The sequence below is a fragment of the Oryctolagus cuniculus genome, chromosome 2 (assembly GCF_051225735.1).
Source record: "Oryctolagus cuniculus isolate XC-2025 breed Fujian yellow rabbit chromosome 2, ASM5122573v1, whole genome shotgun sequence".
In the NCBI taxonomy this organism is placed as follows: domain Eukaryota; kingdom Metazoa; phylum Chordata; class Mammalia; order Lagomorpha; family Leporidae; genus Oryctolagus; species Oryctolagus cuniculus.
Window position 1 is genome coordinate 29,188,190 of NC_142868.1, and position 13,023 is coordinate 29,201,212.

The following is a 13,023-nucleotide window of genomic DNA, read 5'->3' on the forward strand; positions in this document are numbered from 1 at the left end:
AAATAAAAAGAGACTTAACAGAGAAAGCATGTCCTCTTGAGTTTGCTAAGATATTTAATAAGAGATTAATGGTCATATTGACAAAGTTAGTGGGTATAGAGAGTTTGAGAAGAATAAGGGATGAACTTTGATATAAAGCTGATGAAGACATGTCTTTTGCACCACATGCCTAAACTAAACTCTCTACCTCCATCCTTGCTCATGTAATCTGTTTGGCATTTAGTAGAAAATATTCTTGAAAACCATAATTAAGTTCATAATACCTTTCTGCTCAAAACAATTCCTCATCTTTGTTTCAAACCCATATTAAAATCCAAAATTTGTTTTTTATTCAATTTATACAAGTTTCATATATACAGATTTAGGAGCAAAGTGATATTTCTCACTCTACTCTCCTTTCTGCTCACATTCCAACCCTTGTTCCTTCTCTCTCCCATTCCCACTCTTAATTTTTACAAAATCTATTTTCAGTTTACTTAATCATCATAAAATTAACCCTGTACTAATTAAAAGAGTTCAACAAATAGTGTGGAAAAAAAAAAAAACAACATTCCTCAACAGAGAAAACAAGGGCTGTAAACAATCATTAAATCTCAAGATGTCCAAAGTTTTTATATCTTATGGTAGCATAAAAAATTTTATGTGAATTAACTTCTTCACCTCACCTGACAATACCTTTCTCATTCCATTTCCTACTATGTTACCCTCCAACCACAAACTCTTCTGTTTTGGTAAGCGCCTCTGCACATTCTACCTCTGGAAAGTTCTTAACTCAGATATCTGAATGGCTTACTCCCTCACTGCATATAGGTCACAGTGGAAGTATTGTATCAGTGGACATGCCTGTTCTTATGACTAACAAAATCACATCTCAAGAATCTCCTTATATTCCAGTTTAACATATATTTACCATAGTGTTTATTAACACCAACTATTTTTTTGTATTCATATGTCTGTTTTCACCAAATATAAACCCAAAAACTATGTCATTTATTTTTACTTTTGTTGAACTCTGAAGATCCAGAAGAGTGCCTCGTACAAATGTATTTAATAAGTAATACATGAATACGTAAATGAATACATGAAGCTATTGGACTTCGGTTGTAGAAGAGATAAAATGAAGACACAGCTAAGTCATGCAGTAATCTATTTGGTGTATATATAATGCCACTTATTGAGTTGTAGAAGATGATGGCAGGAACAATTTTGGGGAAGCACATTGTCTGATAGACTATATAAACAAGTGCCATTATTTTTTGTTAAAATACAGGAATAATACCGCCCGGCACCAAGGCTCACTTGGCTAATCCTCCACCTGCGGCGCTAGCACCCCGGGGTTCTAGTCCCATTTGGGGCGCCAGATTCTATCCTGGGTGCTCCTCTTCCAGTCCAGCTCTCTGCTGTGGCCCGGGAAGGCAGTGGAGGATGGCCCAAGTGCTTGAGCCCTGCACTCCTATGGGAGACCGGGAGGAAGCACCTGGCTCCTGGCTTCAGATCGGCGCAGCGAGCCAGCCGCAGCGTGCCAGCCGTGGCTGCCATTTGGGGGATGAACCAACGGAAAAAGGAAGACCTTCCTCTCTCTCTCTCTCTCTCTCTCTCTCTCTTTCTCTCACTGTCTAACTTTGCCTGTCAAAAAAAAAAAAAAAAAAACACAAGAAGAAGAAGAAGAGAAGAAGAAGAAAAAAGAAAACACAGAAATAATACCATGATATTTTTATACACAATTCAGATAACAAATTTGTATGTGAGAACACGAATATCTGTGTATATAATTTCACCAATTCCCATGGCAATTTTCTAACCTTTCTTATCTGGATGTCCTCGTTTCCATACTTTTGGCTTTTACTCAAATTATTCCATTTTGCATAAGTTTATCAGGTAATGCTTATACTGTTTGGATCATTTATTTTGATCCCTTTCTGATAAAGTCTTTTGAGTATTCCTTTGGCTTCTTCAGAAGCAAACTCCCAGAACACAGCAACCATTCTCACAAAATGCTTCTGCTGTAATCTTTATAAGCACCATTGTTCTCTTGTTGTTTACTAAATGAGAACAGCTTTTGGAAAACTTATTTTCTGGATACATAATAATATTTAAAATAAAAAAGCTCAATATTGTAATTTCAGATCAAATGTTCTATGAAAACCATCTAATTGGAATAAATTTAAACAGTCAATCACCACTGTTGATGCCTCCAACAAGGGCTCAAATTAGTGCTAACATTGATTATGGTTCTTTTCTGACAACTGTTTTATGAGTATTAAATGAGTGCTTAATAATAATGAACTTGAGGGAATCCTGCTGCCTGTCCTTCAAACATAACTTACCACCATTTACTGTAACCCTCTGTAGCCACTCATCTTCTTTTGTAGCTTGTTACAGCATTGATTCAAAACTCCTGGATTTTTCTTTAGTTGCATCTCCCTTAACAATCTATCAAATGTCTCACTGAGATCTAGGTAAAGGACTCCCACTGTCTTTGCCTCATTTACTTCCTTATTTGCTGTGAACACTTGCTCAGATTTCTCAGCATTCTGTCTCTCTCTCTCTCTCCCCCTCTCTCTCACACACTCTCTCATCATACAATGTTAAACAGTATACTTGATGCTGTCCTTTTAAAGACATGTATTCTTGTTTATTATAATTGGAACATTTCCCAGTTATATCAGTTCCCGGGAGGTGTTTGTTACTTTTTTGCAGTTGTCATCATTGGTGTCTTTTTTGTTTTGTTTTATTTTGTTTCCAGTTAACACTGAAGTCATGTGTTTTAGTCACCCCTCAGAGGGATGCCTGCAGTAGTTAGAAGGCTTCAGGATGTTATACTCTTTTTGTCTCTTTTCCTCTCATGTTACTGACCTTTCTGTCTTTATGAAATGCTTTACTGGATCATTTTTTTACAACATTTGTTAGTGACCCTCTTCCAATTTCTGTTTGCTCTTTTCCGTCCTCACCTGTCTCTTCCTCCAACAGCCATCTGAGCATTGGTGTTCATCAGAGTCTCCATATTCAACCCATTTGTCTCCTCCTACATATATTTTCTGGATAATACCATTTATTCCTGTTATGCACCCTGTTCTTTCCCTTGAAATTGATATCGACATGTTTGTAGGACATTGCTAACTTGTTTTTCCACAGAAAGGTTAAATTCAACATTTGTATGATTGACCCCATTTTTCACTCCACAGAAAACTGGATCCCTCTCCAGTATTCCCTTTGCATTTAATATCTCCTGCTTTGTGGCCCAATCCAGATAATCAAGAATCATATTAAAACCTTTCCTTCCACTCACTCCAGATGAAATTAATCATATCCTCTGGATTTTTCTCTTTGTAAAGGTGTGTAAATTTGCCTTCTTCCTTTTCAAGGTACTCATATTACTGTGTCAGTGTTGTATTGAGAACTTCCCTGGCTTTCTAACTGATGGTGAGCCTTCTCAAAGGCATCTGTACACTGCCACTGTACATATAATTGTACAGTAACTGTACCTGTCAATTAACCTACATCATTAAAGGCTGATTTTTAAGTTCTTTAGCTTTGAGAATACATTTCCACAATGTTGCTCGCTGTTCACTTTGAAATCTAGCATCTGTCAATTTTTATCCAGCTATAGTTCCTTCAAGTGTTTGCCAACACTAGTCCATTTTTCTGGAGAATATTTTTTCTTCGTCTGAGTTACACTTTATCCTACCTCAGAGGTCATGACGGGCTTTTTCTTTGGTCTGGACCACATATCTCCTGCACTACCCTGGCACCCTATGAGTATACCCTTACTTCACTGGTCACCTATGCTAGAATTAAACATTTAGATGGAATTACTCCAATGAATTTATGAGGTAAGATTTCAATGTTTTTTATGTGTTTTTAAAAATATTTATTTATTTATTTCAAAAGTGAGATTTACACAGAAAGAGGAAGAGACAGAGAGAGCTCTTCCATCTGCTGGTGTATGCCCTCTCTGGCTGCGTAGGCAAGCGCTGAGCAAGGCTGAAGCCAGGAGACAGGAGCTTCATCCAGATCTCCCACATGCGCAGCAGGGGCACAAACACTCGTACCATCCTCCACTACTTTCCTCAGGCCATTGGCAGGCAGCTGGATCAGAAGTGGAACAACCAGGACTTGAACCAGTCAGCATTGCAGGTAGCAGTTTAACTGACTATGCCACAATGCCTGCCTCTCGTTTTATCTTGACTTTGCTCATGGCCTGTGGAACAGCAGCATTATCTTTCATGTACAACAGCAGCAGCCTCATGAGTAGTTATTCCATATCCATGTGCACACTGTCTTTCCTTCAATCCATTTAGACTGCAATCAGAAAGATGCCCACATCTGTATCAGTGGAACCCATTGATATATTAAATTTGTAAGTAGCTAACTTTAAAATATATGAATTATTCTGGCTTGTGTATCTAATCTCATGAGTCTTAAAGCGGAAGAGGTAATCAGAAAGGAGCACCAAAGAGATGGCAGAATGAGGAAGTCTAGGCATGTTTCTTGGTTTGAAGGTGAAGCAATGGGGTTATTTGTAGAAGGCAAAGAATTACCTGCAAGAGCTGAAAAAGACAAGGAATGGATTCTCTCCTAGAGCCTCCTGAAAGTAATGCAATCATGCCAACCTTGTTTTTAGTTCAATGAGTTCTGTGTCAGAATTATGATTTCCAAGACTATAAGATAATAAATCCGAACTGTTTTAAGCCAGTAAATTTGTGATCATTTTCACAGTGGCGATAGAAAACTAGCAAGCCACATAAGAGACCAGCATGTCCTGTAACATTTCTTTCCATAACCACATTTAATGTTCCCTAACTCCATATTTCCTATACTTCTGATAATGGATTCACTTTCATTTGCTGAACAAAGCCTTCTCTTATCCATATCTTTATTCTGTAGTTTTCTGATCTCCTAATCTAAGTTGTTTGACATCTAAACTAATGACTGGTATTGTTGGCCAAAAATTTATCATGTAATCAGATGTTGAGCCTTTTCTTCCTTAATTTGACTGTACGTGTAAGACAGTGACATACACTCTACTTATTTTTATGTCCAGAGACAGCATGGTTTCTAGTCTGTACTCAGTACTTAAGGGAGAGTCATTAAATGTGAATAAGGTATTGCATAAATCCACATTTAATATTATTTGTGTAGCATAAATGAAAAAAAAATCTACATTATTTCCTTTGAAGGGCCGGAGTAACTATGTCTCGAAAAAGTGCCTCCATTCGGAGAGGCAGTCCCTACTCCCTGTAAAAGCAGCCTTACTCTGGGGAAACCGAGGGTTGCAACGGAACAGCTTGCCTGCGTTCAGCATATAAGGAAATCCCCGGGGTCTGACCCAATCAGGAACAAGCACGTTCGATCAGGAAGTACCAGAGGTGACCTCAGCCAATCCACTGTTACCCCACAGCCCTCGATGACGTAACCCGGCTTTAAAAGAGCGTCCCAAGCACAGCTCAGGGCCTTCCTCTGCCCTCCGCTGCGCGGTTGAGTAGACGGGGTCCCTGCTGCTGCTTGTACTTCTGAAATAAAGCTTGCTCTTGCATTTCGGTGTGTTCAAGTCTCTGGCGGCGTTTGGGGATCCAACGATCTGGGCACAACACCTTGACTTTTCCAAACACCTCAGTGGTGAACCTGTTAGTTTATTTCGCAGAAATAAAGCCCATTAGAGCCCATTGTAACTAGAATTTTCTCTTAGGTCCATATGGCTGGTAAAGATACATCTAAAAGTCAAAACTGTGTGTACTTACTAACTCTTCATTTACTACAAGTCAGTCTCTTGAGAGATTTATAATGTTGATTAGCAAATATCAGGTCAACCACCCTTCTTGAATCTTGATGAAAAATGAAAGCATCTAGAAATATTAATATTCAGATGTAAAAACCTTTTTTGTCTCCTTTTTTAGAAAACTTTTATTTAATAAATATAAATTTTGAAAGTACAACTTTCGGTTATAGCAGTTTTTCCCCCAATAACCACCCTCTCATCTACAAACCATCCCATCTCCTACTCCCTCTCCCATCCCATTCTTCATTAAGGTTCATTTTTAATGATCTTTATATACAGAAGATCAACTTAGTATGTTCTAAGTAAAGAGTTCAACAGTTTGCACCCACATAGACACACAAAGTATAAAGTACTGTTTGAAGATTATTTTTACCATTAATTCTCATAGTCCAACATAATAAAGACAGAGATCCTACATGGGGAGTAAGTGCACACTGACTCCTGTTGTTGACTTAACAATTGACACTCTTGTTTATGGCATCAGTAATCACCAGAGACTCTTGTCATGAGTTTCCAAGGCTATGGAAGCCTTTTGAGTTCACAAACTCCAACCTTATTTTATAACCATCACCAGAGACAATGCAAAGTAGAGGAAACCACTTAAGAAGTATGCTTTCAATTAAAAAATGAAAGAGTAGAAGTGTTGATGAATGAGTGTAGAAATATTTGAGGTGCCTACTGGATTTTAATTGTAAAACCAATGCCTGGTTAGAGAAATCTTGAAATAAAAGAAAATCTTAGCAGATAGAGTGTTTGGTCAGTTTTCTTCTGCAACTAGCTCTGTAGTCTCTCCTTTTTCCTTGTAACTTTGGATATTTAAGGTCAGTAAAGAAAAAAAGATGTTTCTGTGTGAGGATACCGTATTTTCAACATTGTCCTAGACAATACGAGACAGGATACTAAGCAATCCAATAAAGTCCATCTAAATTAAGGTGACGCTACTTATATGTAACAGTGTGGAAAACAGAAGAGAGAAAGATGCAAATTTTATATGCAATATTTATATGTAATATAAAGAAATATTTATATGTAATCATTAATTAATATGAAAAAGAATAATGAGGAATGGGCATTTAGTCTGGAGGTTAGTATATTACACTGGTTAGGGCACTCACCAACCATATTGCAGAGCCTATGTTTGATACCCAGTTCTACTCCTGACAATAGCTTCCTGTCAGTGTAGACCCAGGGAGGCATTTATGATGGTTCAAGTAATCTGGTTCCTGCCACTCATGTGAGAGACTTGGATTGAATTCCTAACTCCTAGCTTCTGCCTAGCTCAGTTGTAGCTATTTTGGGTATTTAGAGAATACACCAGCAGATGGTAGGGCTTGGTTTCTCTTCTTCTTTCTCTCTCTCTCTTTCTCTCTATCTATCCCCTCCCCTGTGAGTCTCAAATAAAAATATTCTTAAAAATGAATTAAAATACATAAGCATAAGAAAAGGTGACAACAAAAGTATATACACCCAATCCAAAACAAATAAACTTGACATTAAATTAACATGTTCATTTTTCTTGAAATTCTCAAGAAATATAATGCACAATTCCATTATGATTGTTCTAGCAGTTTTACATTTGTGATAATACAACAAGTCTTATCATATCTGCCTGATTCAGCTAATTATTTTTGTAATGTACATAGCAGCTGAAGTCATTTAAAAGTTACAGGAAGAATATACTATCATATGATTTTTAAAAGTTAATCCAAATGTACCATTTATATAAGTCCACATATACCTCTTGGTTTATTTATGTTAATTTCCCCTAATTTCTTAAAAGAAAATGTCAATGCAGTATAGAACAGAAGGTAAAACCATGGGCTCCTTGTCAGAAAGAAGTCAAACACAATCCCAATTCTTTTTTTTTTTTTTTTTTTTTGTAGTCTGGATGTTGTATTCATTTTTTTTAACTTTTATTTAATGAATATAAATTTCCAAAGTACGATTTATGGATTACAATGGCTTCCCCCCCATACCGTCCCTCCCACCCACTACCCTCCCCTTTCCCACTCCCTCTCCCCTTCCATTCACATCAAGATTCATTTTCGATTATCTTAATATACAGAAGATCAGCTTAGTATACATTAAGTAAGGATTTCAACAGTTTGCTCTCACACAGAAACATAAAGTGAAAAATAATAGATGATTTTTTTTAAGTGATGATGAAATCAGATCAGACCTATTGTCATGTTTAATCCCAGTGAGAGTCAAGTTGGGAGTTGATAAATTTTTTTTTTTTTTTTTTACAGAGGATCAGTTTAGTATACATTAAGTAAAGATTTCAACAGTTTGCACCCCCATGAAAACACAAAGTGAAATATATTGTTTGAGTACTCGTTATAGCATTAAATCTCAATACACAGCACATTAAGGACAGAGATCCTACATGAGGAGTAAGTGCACAGTGACTCCTGTTGTTGACTTTACCAATTGACACTCCTGTCTATGGCATCAGTAGTCTCCCTATGCTCTGGTCATGAGTTTCCAAGGCTATGGAAGCCCTCTGAGTTCTACGATTCTTATCTTGTTTAGACAAGGTCATAGTCAAAGTGGAGGTTCTCTCCTCCCTTCAGAGAAAGGTACCTCCTTCTTTGAAGACCTGTTCTTTCCGCTGGGATCTCACTCGCAGAGATCTTTTGCCAGAGTGTCTTGGCTTTCCATGCCTGAAATACTCTCATGGGCTTTTCAGCCAGATTGGAATGCCTTTAGGGCTGATTCTGAGGCCAGAGTGCTATTTAGGACATCTGCCATTCTATGAGTCTGCTGAGTATCTCACTTCCCATGTTGGATCACTCTCCCCTTTATTTATTCCATCGGTTAGTGTTAGCAGGTACTAGACTTGTTTATGTGCTCCCTTTGACTCTTAGTCCTTTCATTATGATCAATTGTGAACTGAAATTGATCACTTGGACTAGTGAGATGGCATTGGTACATGCCACCTTGATGGGATTGAATTGGAATCCCCTGGTATGTTTTTAACTCTACCATTTGGGGCAAGTCAACTTGAGCATGTCCCAAATTATACATCTCTTCCCTCTCTTATTCCCACTCTTATGTTTAACAGGGATCACATTTCAGTTAATTTTTAACACTTAAGAATAACTGTGTATTAATTACAGAATTAAACCAGTCATATTAAGTAGAACAGACAAAAAAACTACTAAGAGGGATAAAATCCCAATTCTAACTCCTGGAAGCTCAGTCTAGGCTGTTGTGTGTGGATAATAGAAGAATCTGTTGTATAGAGTTTTTTGGGGGTGATGGATCATGACAATTGTAGAGCTCTGTGTAAAGCCTTGTATCTTAAGATCTCAATGCATTTCATATGAATTGCCACTATAATGTCATAATTAAAATTGCAATGATTTTATTTTTAACTTTACATATTTGTTATTTATTGGAACTCCTTATTAGGTCTTCAATATTTACTGTCCTGGACAGACTACAACTTTTGTATTAATCCTCAGTGATGTAGCAGATGTATAGCTATAACATTTTTTGAACATGTAAGTATTTCATGAGATATCCATTTTATTTTTTCCTATTTGTGATATAAAGGTTTGTTTTCTCATACTCTAAAGAATTCCAGTTTGTTTCAATTTCTCTATCTGAGAATTTTGAGGTGCCTGTGCTTCTTCTGATATTGGTCAAAAAAAAAAAATAAACCATGGAAGGTATTCTGCATTCAAATGGTAAAATAAATCAAATGAATTTTACTTGGCAAGTAGAGGATGAAATGGTCTCTATTGACTACATTCCTCCCCTACTATACAACAGTGCTTACACATAGAAAAACTTCTATTTCCTTTACTTGTGCTCTTTCGTCCTCCACAACTGAATTATCATTTTATTAGTGATTGTAAAATGTGAAATAACGAGAAATTAAGTCATAAAACCAATCCCTAACAAGAGGGATTGATATTTCAAAGATTCCAATTTTAGAGCCATTCAATCTTAATTATTTGGTCATTAATTCATTTATCAACAAAGGACTTAACTATCATGTTTGCTGTAGAGAAGTTGTTAAACTTGACAGACATAACACCTATGACTTGGATCTTGATTTCTGATTATTGTTAAATACAACAACTTTTTTTTTTTTTTTCAAACAAAAAAGACAACTATATCCATGATACAGCAGTTATAGCAAAATAAGTAAATAATATTGCTGAAATTAGGTTAAGTATGATGTTTCAAGTAATCAGTCCTTAATATTGTCTTAATATATTCTTAAGACATCTTGTCTAAATTCCACTGCTGTTTAATAACAAACATTCCGAATACGAGCACACATACATTCTACTTGTCATCAACTGTTATAAATTTTAACTTAATTTTGAGATTTTTAAACTACATACTTACAATAGTATATTCAAATAAGTTTTATTTATTTACTGTAAGGATGTCAGATATTGAAAAAGCAGAATTTAAAAAAATGGCTTGACCACAAAAACCTATTTCTAATATCTTTGTTTCCTTTCCACAAATTGTAGCTCAGAACAGTGAGTCAATTTACTATTAGTTTCATTGATCCTTGCCACTGATCTTACCTGACTGTAAAGAATTTTGTCAAAGGCTTTCCAAACATCTAAGTTTAAAACCCTCTTAAACTCCCTACCCGCATTTGTCTACCTGGAGTGAAATCCCTGAAGAATTTCACAAAAATAGTGAGTGATTCCTTTTATTCTCTAAATGCGTGTTGTCTGTTCTAATCAAGCTGAGCTTTTCAAAGTAGTCCTCATTTGATCTCTAAAATAGCTTCAGAAAGTTTTCAACATACCAGAAGTAAGGAAACTCTCTGAAATATCTAAGTGTGCTCCCACAACTGGCCTTCAGGTAGTAGTATTTTGTTTTGGTTATATATCTAACTGGATGTTTTCTCCATTGGAAAAACGTAAAATATTGTCATGCCTAAAGCTACATCCTTTTTTATTTAACACTTAAATTTGCTGAAAAAGATGTTGGGTATTTTCAATATCCTATTATTTGGTTATCATATTTTGCTACATTTTTGTAAGCTGTCAGAAAATAATAATTTTTCTGTCCTGTCACAATGATAAGCCTACTGGAGTATTCTGAACACTGACAGACATAACTAGAGGGTGAAGTACATCAATATCTGTCAGATTTATCTTAAGACTATTAAAATGCTACTATTGTTTCCTTGTAAATCATTGAATCTCTATTCAGTATTAAGTACACATCCCCAGAAATCCTATGTGTTATATAAGTAAGACTCTGATTGTTCAGGACAAAAATGCAACCACCAATGAAAAATTCAAATTATCTAAGCCTCAATTTCCTCCCCAGAAGTGGAGAGGCATCCAAGGAAACTTCAGAAAATAATAAGGGATAGAGATTTTAATAACATCTGAAATACATTCATGAAAACCACAGAGTGTTTTCCTTGTCCCATGTGCTCTACAACACTTAGAAGTCCTTTGCAGATTCGTAGTCTAACAGTACTTTGAGTTTTTACCTATCAGGAATTACTCTCATTCCACATAGATGTCACCAATTCCTAATCCTATCTACAACTGTCCAAACATTTTCTCCATATTTTTGGTGGGAAGGTGCTTCCAACAGATCTGCGTGTGCAAATTTTGTCATTAAAGTGACCCTCTGAGTCTCATACCATTCTAATGTTTACTTTTTGTTTACTAAAAACTTCCCTGCTAAGAAAGAATAGCAACCTTTGTTTTGTTGAATAATTTCTACCTCATTTTGTTGTCTTTTGGAAAAAAATAGGGCATAGAGTCTTAGGTTCATACCTTGACAGGAGAGTCAAGGTTTAAGCAGCCGTCTTTGACAAGGCAATGTATATTCTTAGAAAATAAAATGCTAAAATTTGTTTTCTAAGAAATAAATTGTTCTGTTCCACCAACACCATATAATTGTTCAAAAGTGGGATAAATAAAATAATTTTCTGGGACACAGATTACAGTTTTTGTGAGATTTATTAAGGTTCATGGGCCCACTGAAGTTCCACATGGTCCACAATGTTATTAAAATTGTACATAAAATCATGTGTACATGTATTACATGTTGCTCACCATGTATTACATCACAATACACACATCAACTATTAATTTATCTATAATGAAAATGATTTGTCTTTTTTTTAACTTTTATTTAATGAATATAAATTTCCAAAGTACAGCTTATAGATTACAATGCCTTCCCCCCCATAACGTCCCTCCCACCCGCAACCCTCCGCTTTCCCACTCCCTCTCCCCTTCCATTCACATCAAGATTCATTTTCAATTTTCTTCATATACAGAAGATCAGTTTAGCATACATTAAGTAAAGATTTCAACAGTTTGCTCCCACACAGAAACACAAAGTGAAAAATACTGTTTGAGTACTAGTTATAGTATTAAATCTCAATGTACAGCACACCAAGGACAAAGATCCTACATGAGGAGTAAGTGCACAGTGACTCCTGTTGTTGACTTAACAAATTGACACTCTTGTTTATGGCCTCAGTAATCACCCTAGGCTCTTGTCATGAGCTGCCAAGGCTATGGAAGCCCCCTGAGTTCACCGACTCTGATCATATTTAGACAAGGCCATGGTCAACGTGGAAGTTCTCTCCTCCCTTCAGAGAAAGGTACCTCCTTCTTTGATGACCCATTCTTTCCACTGGAATCTCACTCGTGGAGATCTTTCATTTAGTTTTTTTTTTTTTTTCCCAGAGTCTCTTGGCTTTCCATGCCTGAAATACTCTCATGGGCATTTCAGCCAGATCCACATGCCTTAAGGGCTGATTCTGAGGCCAGAGTGCTCTTTAGGACATCTGTCATTCTATGGGTCTGCTGTGTATCTCGCTTCCCATGTTGGATCATTCTCTCCCTTTTTGATTCTATCAGCTAGTATTTGCAGACACTATTCTTGTTTATGTGATTGCTTTGGTTTTTAGTCCTATCATTATGATCAATTGTGAACAGAAATTGATCACTGGGACTAGTGAGATGGCATTGGTACATGCCACCTTGATGGGATTGAATTGGAATCCCCTGGTATGTTTCTCACTCTACCATTTGAGGCAAGTCAGTTTGAGCATGTCCCGAATTGTACATCTCTTCCCTCTCTTATTCCCACTCTTATATTTAACAGTGTTCACTTTTCAGTTAAGTTTCAGCACTTAAGAAGAATTGTGTATTGATTACAGTATTCAACCAAAAGTATTAAGTAGAACAAACAAAAAAAAATACTAAGAGGGATAACATATTAAGTTGCTCATC

At 36.3% G+C, this 13,023-nt stretch overlaps 1 pseudogene; it reads right to left on the reverse strand.

The window, feature by feature from the left end:
* Positions 1 to 5,353: 5,353 nt before the first annotated feature.
* LOC100349058 (glutamate--cysteine ligase regulatory subunit pseudogene) overlaps positions 5,354 to 13,023 on the reverse strand; it is a 182,396-nt pseudogene continuing 174,726 nt past the window's right edge.